Below are 15,924 nucleotides of genomic sequence, written 5' to 3'. Positions count from 1 at the left end.
CCTACTTCCCTGTAAGAAGGCCTGTGTGCCTTCGTCTGGGATCACCATTTTGAAGAATAGGTGACTCCCGCATGCTGGTTGTTCCTGCAGAATAAATGTTCTTTACTTTTGTATACTGTCTGAGTCTGGTGTCTTCCTTCAGTGACTTTGAACCCTTCCAAAAGAAGAAACAAAGAGGCCCTCAGACATAAAGACAGACACGCCGGAGCACATGAGCCTGTGATTCTCTGAGGCACAGCTGATGCTCCTTGCTCTCGCTTTACAATAGTTACAGTATTTGAGTGGGATGTGAAGTTACCATCTCCAAAAGTTTGCTAAGAAGCCTGAATGGGCACGGAGAGGCCTGCACTGATGAGGCAAAAGATGCTTCACAGGAACACGGGAGACCTTTGCTAGGAACAAAGTTAACAGTTTTGCTTTGGGATTTTTCAGGCAATGTCAGGGAAAGGAATAAGGCCCTATTCACCTTATACACATTCAGACCTTGAACCTGGGCCATTGTTACTTCAGCACAAAGCATTTGCATTGTCTCCATGCTGGCAGCCTTTACTGCGAATGTTAATTGTGCTGGACTTACAGTGTAGTGGCTGGTGGGAGGCTTCAGTCTCCAGTGTAAGGGGCTCCTTTCCCTTCCCACTTCCCCATGTTTTTTTCATCTTTCTATCCTGACTCAATCAGATGAAAATTTGTGAAAAGAAAAATGGGGCTTGGTTATATAGCTCCATAATATCAGTCATGCTGAGCATGCCCAAGACACACTCACACATACAAATGCATGCATGCATGCACACACAAACACACGCACGCAAACACACATGCATGCATGCATGCATGCATACACGCGTGCACAAGAACACACATGCACAGGCACACCAATAGTAAATGTTTGAATAAGAATGCCCCCCATGGGCTTATATATTTGAATGCAGTAAGGGTGGCCTTGTTGAAGGAAGTGCATCATTAGGGATGTGTTCAAGGTTTCAAAAGCCCAAGCCAGGCTGAGTGTCACTCTTTCTTCCTGCTGCCTGTGCATCTGGATGTAGAATTCTCAACTTCTCCTCCAGTACCATGTCTGCCTACGTGCTGCCTTGTTCTGTGGACTAAGCGTCTGAAGCTGTAAGCAAGCCTGCCATTAAATGATTTCTTTTTATAAAAGTTACCTTGATCATGGTGTCTCTGCGTGGCACCAGAACACTGACCAAGAACAGAAGAGGAGGAGGAGGAGGAAGAGGAGGAGACAACAATGACAAAGACAAATATGAAAAAAGGAGAATCTGAAATTAAGAAGTCACAGGCAGCACATTTAAATGAGGGAAGAGTTCATTCAAAGCTATCCAAAGACAAAATGAAACACTGGAGAAAAAAATGAGAGAAAAAAAACCCTCAGAAGTGATGGGGAGAGTGCAAAAAGAGCTACCGAATGAGTAGTATACTACCAAGAAAAAAAGTGAGGCACCGAGGGGCAAGCCCTGAGGTTTGTACCCGGTTCCACATCCGGTCTACAATCAGGCTGTGTCATAATAGTGAGAAAGACATTAATTAATTCACTAGGGCTGCATCCTATGACTCGAACCACACCTTGTAGACCCCACTTCTCAGACCTTGACTCCAGTTTGTGTCCGGACCCAGTTTAACTTGAGCAGCTTTTTCCCTGTGCTGCCAATATGGCGGACAGAGCTCAAGATGAGCGATGCTCAGAACTGAGGAGGCTCTTTAGTGGACCACACCACCAGAGAGCGGAGTGTAGTCTTTCTTCCTCCCCAGGGGATGCAGACATCTGAATTCTGGAGTTCCACACTATTAAAACTAAGAAATGAGGGAGCGCTGGTATGTGTTGCCTTGGGTGACATCTCCGGGACTTGCTTCCAGAGTGAAAGTCAAGGTCAAGAAGACCTTGAGAGAGATGGTGTAAGACCTGCACACTCTCGGCTGCTCCTCTCCCTAGGGTGTGTATCTGTCAAACATTAGTTGGCTTTTGTGAGAATATTTGTTACTTTGGAAGCAATTGACGATGCTGGTTCCTTTTTTAGCAATCACAATCACTTCTGCGTGCCACAATATAATTTTGTCTTCTTTTAGAACAAAGAAGAAAACAGCACATGGATTGGAGGGAGGGGCAGGGAGGTTTTGTAATTTGGGCAGAATTCTTCAAACACTTGATTCAGACCTAGATAGTGCTTTGGTTTGCATATGATTTACCCCAATCGTTCAGGTGCTGAGATGTTGGTCCCAGTGCAGGGGTGTTCTGGAAGAGGGATTTAGACTGCAGTACATTTCTCCCCAAGTTAATTAAAACAGGTCTGGTAAGACTAGTTACTTCCTTTGAGAATAGGTTGTTATAAGAGAGCTTGGGAAAGTTCTCTCTCTCTCTCTCTCTCTCTCTCTCTCTCTCTCTCTCTCTCTCTCACACACACACACACACACACACACACACACACACACACACACACACACACACACACGTGTTTCTACCCTGGGATGCCATGAATCGTGAACCATCACCATGTCCTTGAACCTTCAGAACCATGAGATGTGACCTTCTTTTCTCTATAAAGCACCCAGTTGCTGCTATCTTACTCCAGCAACACAAAATGACTGGAAAAGATAAGTTCTGACACCAATGCTGGGTAGATAATTTTTAGCTGGTTGTGCTTGTATTATCTTTGGAGCTTTAAATTATTTGTATTTAATTATTATCAACCAAATATTAAACAGAGCCTTTGGGGAAAACAATCTCCACATAACTAGTGTCTTTACTGTAGCCATCAGCTTGACTGCAGAATTGCATTTCATGAAGGGAGAAAATATTCATTATAAATACTGGTGTGAGGAACACATAGAACTGGCAACCAAATGTTATACTGAAATCTACCTGTCTGGGGATTTCCTCGGGTGTCAGCAAGAAAATCGAGACTCAGTCCCAAAACTAAATCCTGGGGTCCTGGGTCTCCAGCTCATCTTCTTAGAATCACCCTTCACCTTAGATTCTTATCTTGGTAGTTTTGGTGACAAGACAGCTCATTTGACAATGGACGGCAAGGTAACAGAGCTGAAGAGACCCTCTAATCCTGATATTTTGAAGCATCAAGTCAAAATGCAGAGGGGGAAAATAAAACAAAACCAACAAAAAACAGAGCTTCCATCCACTGCCTCCCAAGCCTCCTGAGTTTCACTGCGTTTATTTTGCTCTGTGCATTTGCCAAAGGTCCTAGTATTCTGGCCTGATGAGGTTTGAGAAAGCAAGCAATGGAATTATCAGAACCTCTGAAATTATGGCTGTGGAGAATTTTGCTGGCCAGCCATCATGCTACTTAACTTTGCTTCAATAGGTTTTAACCTAAAAATACGTTTTCCAGGTACAGTGGCATGCATATCTATAAATCTAGTCCTTGAGAGGCAGAAACAGGAGGATCAAGAGTTCAGGGCCAGTTGGCTACACATAATGAGTTCTACGCAAGCCTGGGCTATGTGGGGAGACACCCTTCCCCCAATCTCAGCAAAAACAAAATACCCCAAATAAATATATTCCGTTTTAATTTAGTGATACACACATACACTTTATATGTACTTTATATAACAATCCTTGTTAACCAAAGTTGACTCGTTTGACCTCTGATCTGTTGAAGTATTTGTTAATTTTAAAATGCTTTCAGCCAGTGCCATAGCTCTCCTTCTCAACTTTCAGAAATAACTCACAGGACTTTTAGTGACTCAGAAATAACACGCAGGACTTTCAGTGACGTACAAGCAATGAGCAAAAGTACATCAGAAACACGGAATAAATCTAAGGCAGTGGCTAGAAATAGATTTCTTCTAATGTTTCATCTTCACAGGGGAAGTGGGGAGGTGCATGTGGGTCACTTAATCATGGACCTTCCATTGAATCTTTCCAAATCTCTGGTATTTGAACGTTCATTCTTTAAAGACACCTTTTTCCAGAAGATACCATTAAAATAACATTCCACTTCTATGTAATTTATATTGTTACCACCTTGGGGATATTTTAGCACTGTGTGTATGTGTGAATTAATTAAATTTAGGCTCTTGCACATGCTAAACAAAGCACCTTACCACTGAACAATGTCAGAAGCCTTTTTCTTTTTCTTTTTTTTTTCTTTATTAACTTGAGTATTTCTTATTTACATTTCGATTGTTATTCCCTTTCCCAGTTTCCGGGCCAACATCCCCCTGGCCCCTTCCCCTCCCCTTCTATATGGGTGTTCCCCTCCCACCCTCCCCCCAACAATCACGTTCACTGGGGGTTCAGTCTTGGCAGGACGCAGGGCTTCCCCTTCCACTGGTGCTCTTACTAGGATATTCATTGCTACCTATGGGGTCAGAGTCCAGGGTCAGTCCATGTATAGTCTTTAGGTAGTGGCTTAGTCCCTGGAAGCTCTGGTTGCTTGACATTGTTGTACATATGGGGTCTCGAGCCCCTTCAAGCTCTTCCAGTCCTTTCTCTGATTCCTTCAACGGGGGTCCTATTCTCAGTTCAGTGGTGTGCTGCTGGCATTCGCCTATGTATTTGCTGTATTCTGGCTGTGTCTCTCAGGAGAGATCTACATCTGGTTCCTGTCGGCCTGTACTTCTTTGCTTCATCCATCTTATCTAGTTTGGTGGCTGTATATGTATGGGCCACATGTGGGGCAGGCTCTGAATGTGTGTTCCCAGAAGCCTTTTTCTTATTTCTCATTTTGAGATGGGATCTGTCTAGTTGCCCAGGCTACCCTTAGACTCACCTGTAGCCCAAGCAGGCCCTGTACACATCATCCTTCTGTCTCAGCCTCCCAGGTATTTGAGATTACAGGTCTGTGCTGCCAGGTTACTTACTTTGAACATAACACCATGCATGTAATTATAGGGGTTAAATTATCTGTTGTTGAGGAATTTATCTTATAAAATATTACTATAGGGTTAAAGAGATGGCCCAGTGGTTAAGAGAACTTGCTGTTCTTCCAGAAGATGGAAACAGAGGACCTGAGTTTGGTTTCTGGAACCCATCTTAAATGACTCACAATGGCTGCTACTCGAGCTCCACACGCTTTGGGTCTCATTGGGACACACACACACACACACACACACACACACACACACACACACACACTCATGCACAGATTAAAAAATGTTTTAAGTATTTCTACAGAGCACAAGTTTGACTACTCACTAGTAGTAAATATTTAGTATGCTGTTAACTCTGCAATAGGTAAGTTAGAAAACTACCCATGAGCACCAGAAATTGACTTGAACAAACTTAGATTTCATTAGCAACCGTCAAGGAAAAACAAAGGTGTGAATAGACCCCGTCACACCGTCTGCATCACTTCGTTCAATCTGTAGCTTATCGGGTATCAGATTAAATACACTCTCATAAAGTTTTCTAGAAGATGGACGTTGGATATCAGAGTCACTGACAATGTATTTGACGCACTTCTTCCATGACCACATCCAGTGTCTTTTCAGAATTCCTAAGAATTATCAGAAAGAAAAATAAAGCACCTTGATGCTTTGGGGAAAGAAATATAGAAATTAGTGCTATTTTGGATGAGAAAGGAGAATTTTACAATTTATTTTAAATATAGTGTGAGTTTTGATTGATTTTTTTAGGAGAAAACTCACTAAATTGTGTCCTTTTCATAAGCACACATGCAAAATACTGACAGACTAGATGCACTGATGCATTAAAGTAGTGACGAACTGTGGCAGAGTGGAGTTTATCTCAAGAAGGCAGAGCTGATTTCATATTCAAAAGTCAATACATGTGATTTGCTATACTGACCAAATGAAGACGCAAAAGCATAGGCTATTCTCAGCAGATGTGTAAAACACACCTGGAAAAAGACAAACGCTTAAGAAAAGATCTTACGAAAGTAAATTTTTAAGGTAATTAGAAATCAAATGACCTGATAAAGGAGACCCTCCCCCCCAGTCTCTTAGTTAATATAGCAAGTGACGATGGAAGGACCTGTGTAGTGTTCCCAGGGAGACAGAGGGGAAGATGTCCCCTTTCAATGTGTTATCGAAGTCACAACCCGTCAAATATGTGACAAAATAAAACAAGTGTCCTAATATTTATTGCTGATGAAAAAATATAAGGCCTCAATTAAGCAAATAGTGAAACTGCTGTATGCCATGATTTTTCCTGGGGAAATACAACACATACAACACACATACACATACAACACACATACACATGCAACACACACATACACAAACAACACACATACACACACCTGCTCACCCCAGACAGAGACACAACACACACATACACACACCTACTCACCCCAGACAGGGACACAACACACACATACACACACCTACTCACCCCAGACAGGGACACAACACACACATACACACACCTGCTCACCCCAGACAGGGACACAACACACACATACACACACCTACTCACTCCAGACAGGGACACAACACACACATACCCACACCTACTCACCCCAGACAGGGACACAACACACACATACCCACACCTACTCACCCCAGACAGGGACACAACACACACATACACACACCTACTCACCCCAGACAGGGACACAACACACACATACACATACAACACACATACACACACCTGCTCACCCCAGACAGGGACATAACACACACATACCCACACCTACTCACCCCAGACAGGGACACAACACACACATACACACACCTACTCACCCCAGACAGGGACACAACACACACATACACACACCTACTCACTCCAGACAGGGACACAACACACACATACACACACCTACTCACCCCAGACAGGGACACAACACACACATACACACACCTACTCACCCCAGACAGGGACACAACACACACATACCCACACCTACTCACCCCAGACACGGACACAACACACACATACCCACACCTACTCACCCCAGACAGGGACACAACACACACATACCCACACCTACTCACCCCAGACAGGGACACAACACACACATACACACACCTACTCACTCCAGACAGGGACACAACACACACATACCCACACCTACTCACCCCAGACAGGGACACAACACACACATACACATACAACACACATACACACACCTGCTCACCCCAGACAGGGACATAACACACACATACCCACACCTACTCACCCCAGACAGGGACACAACACACACATACACACACCTACTCACCCCAGACAGGGACACAACACACACATACACACACCTACTCACTCCAGACAGGGACACAACACACACATACACACACCTACTCACCCCAGACAGGGACACAACACACACATACACACACCTACTCACCCCAGACAGGGACACAACACACACATACCCACACCTACTCACCCCAGACAGGGACACAACACACACATACCCACACCTACTCACCCCAGACAGGGACACAACACACACATACCCACACCTACTCACCCCAGACAGGGACACAACACACACATACACACACCTACTCACTCCAGACAGGGACACAACACACACATACCCACACCTACTCACCCCAGACAGGGACACAACACACACATACACACACCTACTCACCCCAGACAGGGACACAACACACACATACACACACCTACTCACCCCAGACAGGGACACAACACACACATACACATACAACACACATACACACACCTGCTCACCCCAGACAGGGACACAACACACACATACACACACCCATTCACCCCAGAGAGGGACACAACACACATACACACACCTACTCACCCCAGACAGGGACACAACACACACATACACACACCTACTCACCCCAGACAGGGACATAACACACACATACCCACACCTACTCACCACAGACAGGGACACAACACACACATACACACACCTACTCACCCCAGAGAGGGACCCCAGGGCAGATCGAAGTATGGATACTACCAAAATCCAACTTGGTGAGCCAGTGAATTTTATTGGGGTTACTTATACAAATAGGCGAGGGGTTACTCAAAGGAGCAGAAATGAGTCAAAGGCACAGGTGACAGCTCAGAAAAGCTGGAAACCTGGAGCTCACTGCACAGCCTTCGGGCAGCTCAGTGGGTTGGAGAATGTCCTTTCCCAGTAACTCGGTCTAAACCTCTTCCAGGCAGCTCTGCTGGTTTCTGCTTCTTCCAGGCTGCTCTGGTCTCAGAGTCTTGTTAGCTGCCTGGCTTATTTGAGAATAACTGTTATCAGGTTTTACTACTTACACAGGGAGGGAGGGGCCTAGAGAATATAGTCAGTTTCAGGTACTTCCTGAAGCAATTTTGAATTGTTCACCATCTTTCTTAAAACCTTCCCTATAGGATGGAATCTTTCAATCTCAGCAAGAAACTGCTACATTAGAGAAATTAATCAAATATAACCATGCTCTAAGTTACCTCGTTGATATTCTAAAGTCAATCACCTTACACACCAGCATCAAACAACTGGAAAAACAAATATTTCATTTACAGTCACAACTGGGGAGGCATCCAATAGTTGTAAACTAAATTTAACGTTGAAAAACTTGACATTAAAATTATAATTTTAGAGAGGAATTAAGAAAACCCAAATAGCTGGGGATGTATACTCTTTTCTGGATAAAAAGATTCACACGTGTTTGAGAAACAATAGGTTGAGGCTTTATACTCTTCTGAATTCAACTTTCATTAAAGTTACATTCTTCATGAGATTTCAATACCATCCTAAGAGTGAATGAGCGTCAGAGCGATGTAACAGAGAGCCCAGAAACAGAGTTCATTTCTACTCCACACAGGCAAAGAAAGAACTTTCCAACAAAAAAGGTGTTGGAACTATTGAATATTTAAGTGGGGAAAGTTTCTGTAAAATGAAGTCAAATGTCCTTCAACACCACTTCTATTGAATATAATAATCTGTATTGTTTTCTATCTGCACATTGCTCACATATTAGCTAATCAAAATACTGTTTAAAAAAACTAGGATGGGGTTGGGGATTTAGCTCAGTGGTAGAGCACTTGCCTAGAAAGCGCAAGGCCTTGGGTTCGGTCCCCAGCTCCGAAAAAAAGAAAGAAAAAAAAAAAAACTAGGATGATATTCTTGCTACTGGGCTATCTGTATTTTTTTTAACAGAAACAATTGTTTAAAATTACAAAGGAAAGAGGTTTTCATTAATGACATCTTCAATGATAGTATTGAAGTAACTAGAAATTATCCATGACCATACAACCCAGAAATTACCTGAAAATGACATTTTGGGGTAGTTCTCCTAAGCCTTTCTGTATGATGCTGTAAAATTTGTAAATCTCTTAACACAGTATTAACTTGCTTGTAATTTTTTCTTTGTGAGGATCTTTAGGATTAAATTATTTTTGGCTGTATGTTATCTTTTACTTCAGCATATTTCATGATTTTTATGTGTAATTATATTTTCGAGCGGCCCAGATTTTAATGATAAGCTACGTTCAAATCGTACTTGGTTAGGTATCTGCTCTTGGGATATTACCGAGTTCACAAACACTCATTTTCCTTTGAGATTTTCTACTCAAAATGAGCCTAAACTCTGCAGCAAGCATGACTCAAGGAAGTTGTCCGGAAACAGTTATGTTTCTGTTGTCCGTGCTGACGTTAAGTTTGTCTTGTCGTCTACTCGGTACTTCCTTGCCCATGGCGAAGTTTAAGGAAGGCCACAAACTGAACACTTCAACATTTCATCTTAATATTGGAGTAAGCACGGAAGGAGTGATCAGACCAAACTTGTAGCACATGACAACATTGCAGGGCGACAAGTAATTGTTCCAGTGTCCATGGTCTACTTAAATAGGTCTGTGCTCCTCTCAGCCAGGCATGACCTTGTTTCGTGTAGTCTGAGACTTTACCTCCGTACAACGGGCTGAAGTCCAGAGAAGATAGTCCTCAGGAAGAAGGGAGGAGGAAAGCCAAAAGAAGAAGCAAAGACGGAGCAGAAACACTTCCTCAAAGTCTGTCAGCTGTGGAGCCTCGTTTCAGTTCCTTCTAGAACCTCTCTAGCTTCTGCCTTTGGGCTCTGTGAAGATCCTTGTTCACATCAGTTCCTAATTTTCTTCTCATCATTCTTCTCTCTCCCCACCCTCCTCTTCCTCCTCCTCCTCCTCCTGTTCTTCTTTGCCTTTTTTTTTTTTTTGGTAAGGTTGACTTGTTATCAAAGAAACCCAAATAATAAAAAATAAAGTGCCTCTTGGGTGACTTCCCCTACAAATAGTCCCCCAGCCCTGTTGATGCTCTCCACAACCTTGGCTTTACATATGGAGGGCTTCACCTATCTATTCCCTCAATATAAGTTCAATCTCAGAAATCTAGACTGATACTACTTCATTCATCAAGGTGCTGTCTATGGAGAATACTCCTGCTCTAATGATGCTTTAGTGTGAATTTTTTGTGCATTTTCCTGGCCAGAGAATGTGTTTTGTTAGCGAATGCTTAGACTTTGACATCCGATCTCTCCTTTAGGTTTTTTTTTTTTTTTAAACTCTAATCCTATCATGTAGTTCTTAGAAAGGCATTGCACTAATTTTTCTTAAGGAGGAATGAATAAACATCTTTTTAAAAAAACATATGTGTTTAATGTAATGACCTCTGGAAAAGCAACCAGTGCTGATTGATTGATTATCCTATTTATTTCTAATGTTGTCCCACTTCCTGTTCTCCTCTCCACAAACCACCCAGCCCATCCACCCCCACCCCCTTTGCTTCTATGAGGGAGCTCCTCCACTCACCCACCCACTCCTGCCTCACCACTCTAGTTTCCCCCAATGCTAGGGTATCAAGCCTCCACAGGACCAAGGGCCTCCCCTCCCACTGATACCAGATAAGGCCATCCTCTATTACATAGGTAGCTGGAGCCATGAACCCAATCCATGTATATCTGCTCTCAACAACAGATCAAAGAGTGGATTCTGCTCAGTCCACTCTGTGAATCAATGAGTTTATTTAGCTTACTTCTAGGAGTGTGACTGAGAGATTATTTCTAGGAACTGGTGATCTCTCCAAAAAGCTGCATCAGCACAGAGTTCCGCCCCTTCATGGATGACCACAGCATGACAGCTACAATCATAGAGGTACACTTTTAGTGTACCTGTCACTTCCTGTATACTCCCCATCTCCCAAGGTCATTTCTATCTAGGAGGTGAAAGGAGCAAGAGGGAGTCAAGACTGGACTCCCAGGTAAGAGTTCTATCTGCCCAGCCCTTCTACCTACTAGAGGATGTCCGCACATCTAATACTGATACAATGTAACTATGCATCTTTGTAGTGTTCTGGTTATTTTGCTGCCATGGCAACTAGGTTAAAGTCATCCCTTCTCTGAGATGATGTTGAGATGATCATGTTATGTCTAAAGGAAAAAGGTATACAGAAACAAATGTTGTCAGTAATTAAGACTGTAAAAACGAAGCACTTGTAATTTTTCACTCTTAAATGTCAATGAGTTCTGTTTTCAGACATTTGGCTTGGGTACAGCATCCAGTTCTGTGACACGTTTTCAGTGACCGAGGCAAAGAGATAACACACTCACAACGCTAGCTAACAATCTCTCAGGAATACCCACTATGTTAACCAGCTTTCTGTTACTGTAACAAATTACCCATCCAAACGGCTGACACAGAGAAAAGGTTTGATTTGTTTTGTGGATTTGCTGGTTTCGGTTCAGGATCCCTTTAGCTCCAGGTCTTCAGGCACACATTTGGTTTTCAGAAACTTGGTTTCCTCTATACGAAATCTCGTTCTCAAACTGTTGAAAAGCTTTATTCATTAAACTAAGCAAAAACGCCTCAATCAAATAAATGTCCCATATTAGTTGTCAGTGTTACAGCACTGCAGGAGAGAAGGAAGGCATGAGATGAGAAAGCGGTATAAAGACGCATTATGGAAAACAAGATTGCCCAGACTGGTGCGAATGTTGAACTTTGTAAGTCCTGAGATGCAGAATACATAAACAGACAAGCCGATTACAGAGGATACCAAGACAGAGGGGCAACGCTGTACCCCTGACATCTCTTCTATCACCTTTGAGCTCTTATGGAGAGGATGGAAACTGAAATTGTTGGAGAAAAATCTTTGGAAGGGGGCGAGGTTTGATTTGGATATTGAAGGGGAATATTTGAGAGGATAAAGCACTGGATGTAAGACCCAAAGAGAAACAGAGGTGAGAACATGTTCCGTTCTGCAGAAGCACAATCGATCTTTCTAGGCTCCAACAGGAGCCAGAAGCTTTGGGAAACTGCCCCGCATGTCACAATGGACTTGCCAGACACATTTGAATGTGACTATCAGCACAGAAAGAGCGGCTGAACCATGGAGTAACGTGATAGAAGTAGGGATGAGGTTATGCAAGATGTAGTGTGGCTGAGTGGAGGTTGAAGCCAGGCAAGCTAATCGGAGCATCAGAGAGTGGTCCATCTGTCACACGGTGAAGACCTTATCAAAACAACGCAGATGTATGTAAGGATGGGGGATTATTCAAGAGAGGAAAAGATCTGTTCTCAAACTTGAATAGCTTGAGAGGACAGTAGGACATCCTGTCTACTCTTTGGTTGGTTGTTTAGTCCTGGGAGCTTTGGAGGGTCTGGTGAGTTGATATTGTTTCCTGGGTGGAGCAGTCTCTGGCTGGCCTTTCCTTCAATTTCTGTGCCACTCCTTGTCCCTGCATTTCCTTTTGACAGGAGGAATTCTAGATTAATATATTTGAGGTGGATGGGTAGCCCTATCTCTCAACAGGGTGCCGTGCCTATCCACTGGATACGGTCTCTACAGGTTCTGTCTCCCCTTGTTGGGTATTTCGGCTAAAGTCCTCATTGTTGGGTCCTGGGAACCTCTTGGGTCCCTGTCATCTGAGACTTTCTAGTGGCTACCCCCAGTTCCTCCTCACCCACTGCTACACACCTACTTTCAAATTCCTGACCCTCTGCACTTCTCCCCCATCTCCTCCCATATCTGAACTGTCCCCCTTCCCCCCTCCCTCTCCTTTCTCCCTCCCAGATCCCTCTCTCCTTCTACTTCCCAGAAATTATTCTCTTCTCCCTAATAGGACTGTAGCATCCACACTTTGGAGTGATCTTCTTTCTTCTTGGTATTCATATGGTCGTGGGTATTCTGAGCTCTTTGTCTAATATCCACTTCTCAGTGAGTGCATACCATGTGTGTTCTTTTGTGACTGAGTTACCTCACTCAGGATGATATTTTCAAGTTCCATCCATTTGCCTGCGAATTGCATGAAATCTTTGTTTTTAATAGCTGAGCTGAAGATGATACTTTCTCAAAGAAAGGATTGGAAATATCACACCGAAAAGTGCTTAGCCCAGTGTCTGTTCTATAGATATAGTTCAAGCAAAATGTTGACGATGAATTTCGTTATTAGTCTTTAAAGCAGCGGTTTTCAACCTGTGGGTTACAACCACTTGTGGGAACCATGTATCAGATATTTATCTTACGGTCTATAACAGTAGCAAACTTACAGTTATGAAGTAGAAATGAAATAATTTTATGGTTGGGGTAACCGTGCCACGAGGAACTGTATTAAAGAGCCACAGCATTAGGAAGTTTGAGAACCACTGTTTTAAAGGTTCTAGCTCTGGACAGAAGGGAAGAAAATGATCCTCATCAAGTCATGTAGACAATACAGTGTGCAATTTTGGTTTTATTTCTTGCTAAATAATCGCTGCACATTTAAATATAGATGACATAAGCCTTACCTATGAGGACATGTGACATTTTAGATCAAAAGAAGCATTGTCTAGGTTGGCCACTTAATGGGTGTGATGCCACACTTCAAAATTCCAGAACGCTGGACTCAGCCTGAAATGACAGACATTAGCACCATTGAACACAGCTTTCTCAAGAAGGCCAATTTTCTCAAGGCCAATTTTAGGTATCTGCATATGAAAGAATAGACTCTGATTTTAAGTGAGAAATCTACTTTGATTTAAATTCTCAATGACTTAAATCCAGACAAGATGTCTTTTGACATAACTTTTCGAAACTACACAGTACACCTTTGTCTCCCAGACATGTAAACAGCTCGATCTACCTTGCCTGAAGCTCTGAGGGATAAAGAAAAGATCAGGGGTGAATTTTTTTAATTGTGTTCTACGCGCAGCAAGTTCAAAGCGAATGACTGATCTAATTCCATGAATTTACTTTTACTTTCTCAGAATTTAGACATTGGTTGTTGTTTTTGGTTTTGTTTGGTTTTGTTTTTTTGGTTTTTTTTTTGTTTTGTTTTGTTTTTTTTAACCAAGAATAGAAAGGAATAAACAAACTCCTCATATCATGTCCAGGAAGGAAGGAAAATGAGAAAAAAGCAGAGGCTATAAAAACTGTTCTCCTTTTAAGTAATTGTCTCAGAAGTTCTGGGAAGAAGGGAGAGGACCTTTATAAAAGTAACAATGGCAGCATGTAATTCAGTAGTAAAATATCTAATTAGAACATTCCCATCAGTTTTTTTTTAAGTCAAGTTGAAATCTTCATTATTTTTTCAATTTCTAAAGAACATTTGACATGAAATCTATCCTTCAAGCTGTGAGACTAAAATGGACTAAGAATTTAACTATGCCTTATCTTTAACCCAGAGGAAATTAAAGAAAGTCCTTATTTACTCCTTTACTGCAATTTGAGCGCCATAGTTGACAATACAGTACTATATCATAAGCTAGGTATTGGTGGCGCAGAGGTTTAATCCCAGCACTCAGGATGCAGAGGCAGGCAAAATCTGAGTTCGAGGCTAGCCTGGTCTACAGAGCAAGTTCTAGGACATTCAGGGCTACAGAGAGAAACCTATATCAACAAAAACAAACACTAACACAAACAAGCAAACAAACATATATTTAACTTTGTATTTCATTTAAACTTGGAAATCCAGGACAGCGAAAAGGAGGCTGAACATAAAATGGGAGGTTCCCTTGACAGCCAGACTCTTGAGTATTTGAAATGTTCTCTGGCTGCAAGGAGGAAGTACATTGTGTGGTGCAAGCTGTTGGTCATAGAGCCCTTGGCAATCTAAGAGGTGACAGTCACCCGCTGCCTAGCTCAGTGAATTTCTCAACATACATTGGCCAACGGGGTTTTAAAACACTGTCTCTCACTCCTTTTATAATTAGGAAAGACAGAGATACTGAGGGAGGGAGTAGATTGTTTTCCTAGTTGATTCTAATCTCTCAAACTTGAGATTAGACTGTAGTGCTGTGGACATAAGGCCGCGCCAATCTCGTGCCTTCACCAAGGCAAAGGTCAGATGTTCATCTTTTTATAGTTCTTTTTAATCACCTCAGCGTTTATGGAAAAATAGATATATACAATTTTGTGTTTTTGAGTGTAGATACATAAATTTTGAGTACATACCCATATAGAGTATGTTCAATATATTTACTGAGTTCATATATAGAGAATCAAACACACACACACACACACACACATATATATATACATATATATATATGTATATATATATGTATATATATATATATCCCTCTATTTTTTCTTCTCTCCTATCTAGTGTTAGGAGGTTAAAAGGGTGAAGAAAGGCAGGAAAAGAACTCACAAATTAGCAAAAGACAGCTCCATATTCCAAGCCCCAGTCTCTCTCTCTCTCTCTCTCTCTCTCTCTCTCTCTCTCTCTCTCTCTCTCTGTCGGTCTGACTGCCTGCCTGCCTGCCTGCCTGCCTGTGGATCCGGATGTAGCTCTCAGGTACTGCTCCAGTACTGCTCCCTTCCATGACAATACTGGACTAACGTCCGAAACTGTAAGCCAGCTCCAATGAAATGCCTTCCTTTATAAGAGTTGCCTTGGTCACGGTGTCTTCTTCACAGCAATAAAACAAGTGACTAACACAAAGCTAAAAACTTGGGGTCTGGTTGCCACACCTGTTCAGCCTGTGACAAGGGGTCTCTTTAGATGTGCCACAATATACTCATCTCAGACTTGTCTGTTGGTTGTCTTCTATGAAAAAGT

The sequence above is a fragment of the Rattus norvegicus genome, chromosome 17 (genome assembly GCF_021556685.1).
Source record: "Rattus norvegicus strain SHRSP/BbbUtx chromosome 17, alternate assembly SHRSP_T2T, whole genome shotgun sequence".
Lineage (NCBI taxonomy): Eukaryota > Metazoa > Chordata > Mammalia > Rodentia > Muridae > Rattus > Rattus norvegicus.
This window is presented reverse-complemented; position numbering follows the sequence as displayed.